Source organism: Arctopsyche grandis, chromosome 9, assembly GCF_051622035.1.
Source record: "Arctopsyche grandis isolate Sample6627 chromosome 9, ASM5162203v2, whole genome shotgun sequence".
Classification (NCBI taxonomy): Eukaryota; Metazoa; Arthropoda; class Insecta; order Trichoptera; family Hydropsychidae; genus Arctopsyche; species Arctopsyche grandis.
Genome location: NC_135363.1, coordinates 12,782,796 through 12,792,552, shown reverse-complemented (window position 1 = coordinate 12,792,552; position 9,757 = coordinate 12,782,796). Strand labels below are relative to the sequence as shown.

Here is a 9,757-nt window from a genome sequence, read left to right as displayed (position 1 = left end):
AAGGCTACCAGCTTGCTTTGGAACTCATGGTACAACTTTGAGCGTACAGAATTTTTGGAAAAAGTTTTCAGCCAATCGCTAGTTGTTTCTATAATTATCATGCGTCTAACTTCGATGACGTTTTTGTTTTGTTTCCGATGGCATGAGAAGACATGGTCGATGAATGCTTTTCGTTATTTCGTTCGAGCTATTACAATATAAGGATTGCCATCACTGTACTATTATAAAACGTTTTTATTTTTTATCGCAAGCGATCGAAAACATTCCTATGCCGACTGCATAACTTTCGCTCGCGGGCCGTGACACGCGTTGACATTTGGCATTATCACCACATTTCACCGGCGCGTTATCAGTTCGCACGCGGTCCAAGTGTGATGGTGATTTTTGATATATGACGCCATAGCCTCTGTGGCCCAATGGATAAGGCATCGGCCTCCTAAGCCGAGGATTGTGGGTTCGAGTCCCACCAGAGGTAAATGAGACGTCTATTTTTACCCTGCGTCGGCGTCGAGACGCCCACTGTCATACGCCATCTACTAGTAGCACTGCAAACTTTGATTTTACCTCGCGCTCTTCTCGAACGGTTCATTGTTTCTCTAAATTATGTATGCCTCGCTATCTTGCCATAATGATTTACGTCATTAAAACCAGAGGTAAACTTTTTGAGTGATGCGTTTGAAATTGCAGGCTGTCCTGTTGCATTTTTTGAGCAAGTCTTGAAAGCGTAATTTCGTTGCCACTTGAAGGTGAATTTTAAGTAAGTGCAAGATTTTTTTTAAATGTTGGAATTTGATACGTGACCGCTTAGTGTCCGGTTTAATTCGAATGATGGTCGAAAAGCCTAAGAATAAGCGGCCGGTTAATAGTGTGTTGATTTAAATAAATTTGTACGTTCCTCTTAAAATGATTTCCTGGAATTTTTCTTTCACATTTCAACTGAAAAATTTTCATTCGAAGTTTTCACAGAAATTTCATTTGTCTTTGTTTTGGGCTAATGATTATTATTCCAATTTACATAGCGGATTTATGTTGAATCTTGAAAGAAAAGAAAAAGGATGAACTATACATAGATGAACTATGCATATAATGTTTATGTAGCTGATTGTGAAAGTTCCATAGTTAAAAACCCTAAGAAATTCTGGAACTTCATCAATTCTAAACGTGTAAATCGTGTAAAGTCGACCATTATGTACAATGATTCTGGATTGTTAGAGGGTGATCAAAACATTGCTAATGGATTTGCCGACTTTTTTAAATCAGTTTTCAATAATCCTACTGATTCCATGGAACCTACCAATGACTCGGAATTTACTTTCCCCACTTTAGCGATTAATCATCTTGACTCTTCCGATCTGAAATATGGCTTTCTAAAGTTAAAAATATTTATTCTTCCGGTCCTGACTCCATCCCTAATTACATCCTAAAAGGATGTGAGGTTAGTCTCTTAGAACCTTTAAAATTCATTTTTAATTTAATTCTAAGGAACTCTTCATTCCCCAATTTATGGAAATGCTCTAAAGTAACTCCTATTCATAAGAAGGACGATAAATCTTGTGTAAGGAACTACAGACCAATAACTATCTTGTCAGCGCCAGCCAAAATGTTTGAGGTAATATTACACAGATACATTTTTAATCACTTTCAAAGTATGCTCATTGATCAGCAGCATGGCTTTCGTCCGGCCAGATCAGCTATTACCAACTTGTTATGTTTCTCTAATGACATAACCAGCACTTTGGATTGTAATAATCAAATGGATGTAATATATACTGATTTTGAGAAGGCGTTTGATAAAGTTGATCATAAAATTTTGGTTAGTAAATTAAGTTTTATTGGATTTACTTATAATCTTGTTGGTCTTTTTATTTCTTATTTACAGGATCGACGTCAATTCGTTAAGTTTGGGAGTTGCTTTTCTTATGAGTATGTTGCCACTTCTGGGATTCCCCAAGGATCAAATCTTGGCCCTTTATTATTCCTAATATTTATCAACGATATTCAATCTTCTATTCACCATTCTAAATTTTTATTATATGCGGATGACTTAAAAATCTATAAGAGAATAATTGATTTACCTGACGCTCTTTATTTGCAAGAGGATTTGAATTCTATTTATGAATGGGCTAATGTTAATAAACTTCCCTTCAATATCCTAAAGTGTCGGGTCATTTCTTACTCTCGTTCTCGTTCTCCTATTAAATATCCGTATAAATTTCATGATTCTCTTCTTCAGAGAGAATTATTTATATCTGATCTGGGAATAGTCTTCGAAAATAGTTGGAGTTTCAACATTCACATTGAGAATATCTGTGATAGGGCAACAAAAATCCTTGGATTCGTAATCCGTAATTCGTCTGAACTAGGGCTCACTGCCATTCGTCTCTTATATTGTACATTAGTTCGCAGTGTGCTCGAGTTTGGCTCCATTATATGGTCTCCCTATCAACTTCGTTACTCTCTAATGTTGGAACGAGTCCAAAGGAAATTCCTTAGATTTTTATATCTGAAAACATTTGGATTTTATCCATATCTGTTCCCTAGTGCCTTTGTCTTGGGATCTTTGGGTTTCAACTCCCTGGCAAAGAGAAGAGATTTATTTCTTGGGAAACATTTCGTAAAATTACTTAGAGGAGAGATTCACAATCCCACTATCCTGGAGAAACTAAAATTCTGGGCCCCGGAAAATCGTAGAGTTTTAAGAAAACATGATATATTTTTACCAATTAGGGCTAAATCAAACGTGCTCATGAACTCCCCCCTCTCGAGAGCTGTTCGACTCCTTAACTTACTGGCACAATACTTGGACCTATTCGATGCCAGTTATGTTGAGTTGGTGGAACACATCCTAAATAGCACGATATAAATTTTTCAATCTTATTTCTTTGTTTTTATTTTGTGTACATATTTTTTACTTGATTTTTATTATTTTTTTATGATGTTTTTGTTTATTTATGATTTTTATTATTTTCTTATGTTTTTTTTTTTTTTATTTATGATTTTTATTATTTTTTTTTATGATGTTTTTTTTGTAATTTTTATGATTTTTATTATTTGTATTAAAATCACATTGACGCTTTGGGGCAACCTGTCAAGTCTCTGTGGTATTGATTTTTTAAAATAAAATAAAATAAAATAAATAAAAATAAGACAATATCTCAACATCTCAAGTTATATTAAATTATGGAACCACAACAATAGTGTGATGAACAAATTCAGACTGTAAATTATCAATTTGGATTTCATTCGCTCAAAAAATAATTTTGCTTGAAGAAATCTTTAATAGAAATCAGACTCACAACTTTTCATTTAACAAAATTTTCTGCTAAATGAAATTATTAAATGAAATTTTATTTATATACATGTATCGTAAATAGCACGCGATGTATATACAGAGAACTAGTAATAATATGCAAGTAATAAATAATAGAACTATTATATTAAATATGTATATACAGAGAAGCGGCGACGTGCATTAAATCAGCGCGTACTACGATGTATTCTACGTAATACAATTTCAGCGCGGAAATTCGATCAAGTCGATCCACCCCTTTTTCGCGACGGAGCGTAATTGCATTTATCACTTAGGAAAAACCACTAAACTAAAGGAATTAAATGGTGTAAGTGCACAAACACCCTCCGGGGACTTGGATCGAGGGGTGTTTTGCACCCCCTTGCGCGGCGAAAGCGATCAACCCCAAAAGACAACGCACTTTCGCACATATAAACACAACGCTTTTCGCTTAGTTACCCTTTCAGTAGTTTATTCGATAATGTTTTTAGCATATGTACTTATGTGTCGGAGAAAGTCGAAATTGGGGAAGGGATGGAAGCGACGTTGATTTCAAACTATTCACATGGGTCGATCCTTTTGTAAATATGTCAAAAGTCGCCACAAGTGTTTTCATGAATCATGATCTTCTCGAAACAAATCAGACGTTATGTTTGTATGATGATATTTTGTACCATATGTATAAAAATCCCCGTGTGTCTACCGAAGGGTCCTCTATTGTAATAAACGACTCTTTTTGGGTGTTTGTTGTAAATCTGTCGGTTTGACTTTGGGTTTTTGTGTACGAAAATTATCAGTGTCATATCTAGTGACTTACAGGTAACAGGTTTGTTTTTAGATTAGCTACCTTTTGTTCGTTGACTGGCCGCCGAACGTAGTACCTGAATGCAGCGATTGTCAACATTTTCGTAAGAATGTTGTACATTCAATGGTTCTATCAGAGTTGAGATAAGAATTCGTCTTGCTAGCAAAATCATTGTCTTTTTACTTCTTGTATTTTTTTCTCTAAATAATAATGAAACCATTTGAAAGAATACCTGACTAAAATTTATACCATATCATAGTAGTATAGATATGTATGTATGTATGTATCTATAATATATGAAAAATATTTGTTAAGAAGAAGATAATAATCTTCTATGGAAATTATTTATCGAGTATATGTATGCCTGTATGAGAAATTTACATGAAAACTTTATATTTTCAGTATTGCAATATTTCTGCATAACGAAATTTTTGGAAAAAGTTTTGTTTTTGTTCGCTTTTTCTTATTTGCATTCTATGAATTCGTAATAATCAAAAATGTTATCGTGGTCCAGTAAGTTGAGGTGCCCTGATATGATACGGATCTACAACCGTTTCTTTCTCTATCTGTCATTTGTATCTCATCTCAATGTCAGATCTTTTTTTTTCACATGGACAGGAGAACTCTAATAAGATTAAATGTTTTTTCAAAAATACGATTTTACAACCCTTCGGCGGCGAAAGGTCTCAAGCGACGCGCACAAAAAAAATTACACAAACGCGTTCGTTTTCGTTCTATTTTATTTATTTATTTTTTGGTCGAACATTAATTTTGTGAAATATGACTATCGTGGCGCTCGTTTAGGATGACCGAAGATTTTTATTGAAAATAAAAAATAAATAAAACGCCGGGTTTCTTACACATTAAATTAACATATAATAAAATATTCGTACGATCTTTACCCAAACATTGTCCTTATTATTTATTTTGATTGCGTTATGATTTCGTTTCGATTCGGTTTCTCGAAACCCTCGTTCAAGTATTTCACGTAGGATTGTTAATGCTATTGTCAGTTGTCGCCAAACATTTCGTGGGACAATTTTCTCAAGTCGCATACCTGTTTTAAACGTCACAAAGGATCTTTTGTCGTATGAAATACACCTGTAGCCGGTTTTCGCCAAAGGTAATATACATATATACACATACATAGGTGCACATTTCTACCATTTGACTTATTGCGAACGATTCCCGGAAAGGAGTCGTCCTTTTTTTATATTATTATTTTCGAGACCGTATCATCTCCCACAAGAACCTGGACCGCCGTGTTCAGCGACAAGTCATTAATGACATATTTACGACCTTTTTTAATGCGGTGGTCTATCTGTCGGCCGTTTTCAAAATTCCACCTATGTCCTATCTGGCGACATAACGATCGGCTATAAAACCGCTTAGCAATAATCAAAACTGGGTTATTACCCAAAAAGCAGACGCAGTAAAATTTGAACCGTCGACGGGCACAAAGAGTGATTTAGTGGCGTGAGATCGAGAATGGTGTTTGTTCAGCTGAAAGTTAAGCGGTTCGTGTGTTTGCAGTTTGTGAACCACTTTTCGATATTAACCAAAACCGCCAATAAGACGAGGTGGCCGAGTGGTTAAGGCGTTGGACTGCTAATCCAATGTGCTCTGCACGCGTGGGTTCGAATCCCATCCTCGTCGAATTTTTTAATTAATTTTGCGAAATTATAATCTGCCATCGCAACGTGCCGATTTATTTTTGCATTGATTTCCATTGTTTTGCCTATCGCAAATGAGGTGTGGGGCGATCGATACGAACGAGATTGTCGTACGTTTCGACACTGATTAGCGTTTCTCAATTGAATGTGATCCAAACTATATGTAAATTTCCAGTCGCAATATATGGGGACTGATTAAGTATTTTCATTAACTTTGTATCTATGACGATACTTTCTAAAAGGGAGACTGTTAACAAAACTATTATGTCGGTAAATGCAAAGATAGTTTGAAACAAAGTAATGAAGCTTGTTTCAGAACAAAGGTAGTTAAACTCTAGCTTCTAGTATTATGCATACATATGTACATACATATATCAACTTAAATTTACGACTATCTCAATTGTTCATCTTTTTGTCACGACTTAATAAAATTAATATGATCTAACATTTAAATTTTGATTTTAACTTTTTTTTTCAAATGTAACACTAGTAATTAATTAAGTATTTTTTTTCTTTTGAAAATCACTATTTACTACGAAACTTTAATTTTTACATACATATGTATATGCATGAACTACAAGTTGTGATTAAAAATGATAAATATTTAACATTCGTATGTATGTAACTACATTTTATCACATTGTGATTATTTATATGGAAATAATGTACCTGCAGGGCCGTGCCTAAGTATTCGGACGCCTGTGTGCAAACTTAAATCGGCCGCTTTTTAATTTTATCAGCATTTGTATAAATCATATTAATAAAACAAATTAAATGCATGCGAGTAGTGCAAAAATCTTACCTTGTGAGAAATATAGTGTTGAAAATTTTAATCACAATAAAAACTAACCAGAAAACCAAAACAAAGGACCAAACGACAATAGAGACTGAATGTTTTCAGGTTCATTCGAGAAAATATAATGTTTTTACCTCCAATTACATATCTAAGACATTGTTCTTTCGATGAACAACCAATACTCAACATCCTTGAAGAAATACATCTGACAATCGCAAAGATAATATAACATAAAAAACATATGTATGTAGCTCTATGCAGACCGAAGCTACAATATCTGCTAACCCACTATTTCCCCAAATTATAGTTCGGGTGTGTTACAAGTTGTAGCTTGCAACAGCAATTCACAAGTATACAACAAGACAATCTAAATGCATTTTAAAAAGTACGATGTCTTGTTTTATATTTTTTAAGGAATATAATTTCTTCGACATTTCTTTTGGCTTCCTTTATATTTCGGCCGCCTGTGTGGGTTGCACACATTTGTACATATGGTAGGCGTGGCCCTGGACACCAGTGTATGTACATATGTATATAATTACTAGAGTAATTAAGTAGCTTTTTAATTTAAATTTGAATGAAATAATACTGACGTAAAAATTGATGAAAAAAAATAAATAGTAAATGTGAATATACAATATGAAACATATCTACATATGTATGTTCGTATAATATGTATGTAGATGTGATTTTGTGTTACGAGCGTGCCACCATTTGAGTGTCGGGGGTCAGGTCGACCGACCCTCACACGGGGATGATAATTGCAGGGCTGTGCAGAGCTGGCAGTGACAGGCCAAGACGCATGCAGCCGGCGGCCATTGTCTCCGGAATAACACCCCCATACCGTCCCATGCCACCCCACACCGCCCCCATCCTGACGTACGCCTCGTCTCTGACTTCAAATCACCTGGACCCTAGAAGATTATGACTTATGTACATATTGTATGTACCGTAAATATTGTATTGATGCGGGTCAAATTTTATTTTTATATGTTTCTTTTTTTTGGTACCCACTATGTGTGTAGATATTTTATTAACGTTATTAAAAATTGCAGAATAAAACCAATTTCAATAATTAACGATAAGATAACGTGTAGATATTAGAGCTGATTGTTTTAACGTGATTATGTTTGACTTTTATTTACTAAAAAATATCGCTCGTAGTCATAGATTTTGCATACGTTTGATGGAGTCAAAGTTATCAAAAATATTTCGAATCTTCTACAAAACTCTAAAGAGAAATACGAACCTTTCCAAGCTCCAAGTAATACAAAATAAATCCCTAAAAATAATTTATAATACACCCATATATACTAACCTGAAAAAACTGCATGCCATATATAATATTCTGTTTGTTACAGACATTACTAACAAACTAACCAGTAGATTCTATGACAGAATCACTAATAACCATACTAACACACTTGTGAAGAGTCTCGGTGATTACAACAAAATGTCTATACCCTTCAGGTATAAACACAGATTACCTAAACTGTGATTACTAACCAAATTAAATTAAATTGTAAAATAGAAAATGATCAGTAGATCAGTAGCTATTAAAATAGATATAAGATGTATTGTGAACATAATTTCGTAATAATAAAAAGCATTTAAAAATCAAAAAAAAATCAAAAATACGAAAATAAAGAATAGTTGGGAGTAGAACTGAAGAAATCTGAGCTCAAACTCAAGATTTAGCGTAGCTGACTCGGAATTAGGCATCCCAAATATTCGTAAAATTAGTTATTCGAATATCGAATATGAAATTTATAAATAAACGAATATATCATATATAATATGTATGTACACTATACAGTCACAGGAGAATTATTTTTTTTCTTGAAAAATATTTTTCTGAAAAATCATTTCTGATTGCTTGGACATAGCTTACTTATTGTTTAAATATGTATAAGTGTAAACTGTTAATATTACAATATTTTTAATAATACGAAAAAATAAGTAGGTATCTGGAAAATTCATTATTATTATCCTCTAGTCTCGATTTTCAGCAAGTCATTGTAAAATTAGATCACTTGATGTAATATAACAAATCCACCATCTCAATTTATAATTAGCATTGATAGATTAATATTTAAGATTAAAAAAATTTACTTAATTTTATAAATATTTGAAGTATAATTTTATAAATATTCGAAGTAAAGCGGTCGAATATTTCCAGAGTTCTTTTACATGTTTTTTATCTATTCACAACACATTTCATTTTTCCAACGATTACATATTTACGTACATACATACATATTATATGTATACGGATCGCAGAAATGAGGCTAGATATGATTTATCACATACAAATGTATACGTATGTACATAATATGTAGATAAGTGCAATTTATGTACATAAAAATGTAAAACATTCATACCTATGTTACGTAATAAGATTTTTAATAACTAACCATACTAAGAATTGATTGAACCAAACAAATGATTAAACAGTTAAAACTAATTTATAAAATTAATTACCACGAGCATATTCCTTACTATTTAAAATTTATATTTAAATTTTGTTTTTATTATTTGTAAAATAATTATATAAGTTTGATAAAATAGCCACTCATCCCTTTGCAATTTAATTTAATGTAAAAAGCGTTGAAGCCTCGTATTCAACACGCAAATTCAAATGCTTGTTTTATTTTTAAAAGTTTCTAAACTACATACATATAATGATGCATTATATACACTACATACATATAATGATTACCGAAACACAATCTGCTTTAGGTCATCGACTTTAGAGAGTCTTTAATCAATATTATGTATTAGATGTATTATGAGCATTTATAAGAATTGTAAATAGGTTTTTGAGCTCTTTTTCCTATTATGCTGTACATTAACACTTTGCACTCTTATTGGAATTTCTCTTCACCACTAGTCTACTCTAGGATGGAAAAAATTATATGATTTTTTTTTTAAATTTTAGTTGTTCATATTATTAAATTATGTCGAAGATCAAATTGGTGAATTCATTATAACAAAAAATACGCAATTTTTTTTTTAGATAAAAACTAAATATTATGCTCAGTTATTTTGGGACTATCTGGAAAGCCACTATACTGGCTTTCCGAGCTGGCAGCCGAATATCCGAAAGCCATTATAGTGGCTTTCAGAGTTCAAGACGTTAACATTAGAATAATATAATACTATGATTACTAACAAATTAAATTAAAATTGTTATA

General features: G+C 32.7%; 2 non-coding genes across 2 annotated transcripts; both read left to right on the top strand.

Annotated features, from left to right (window-relative positions):
* Positions 1 to 402: 402 nt before the first annotated feature.
* TRNAR-CCU (transfer RNA arginine (anticodon CCU)) lies at positions 403 to 475 on the top strand. Its single transcript has one exon. It is a non-coding gene; the product is annotated as a tRNA-Arg (tRNA).
* A 5,193-nt stretch (positions 476 to 5,668) lies between these two features.
* On the top strand, positions 5,669 to 5,750 carry TRNAS-GCU (transfer RNA serine (anticodon GCU)). The gene has a single exon. It is a non-coding gene; the product is annotated as a tRNA-Ser (tRNA).
* Positions 5,751 to 9,757: the final 4,007 nt, after the last annotated feature.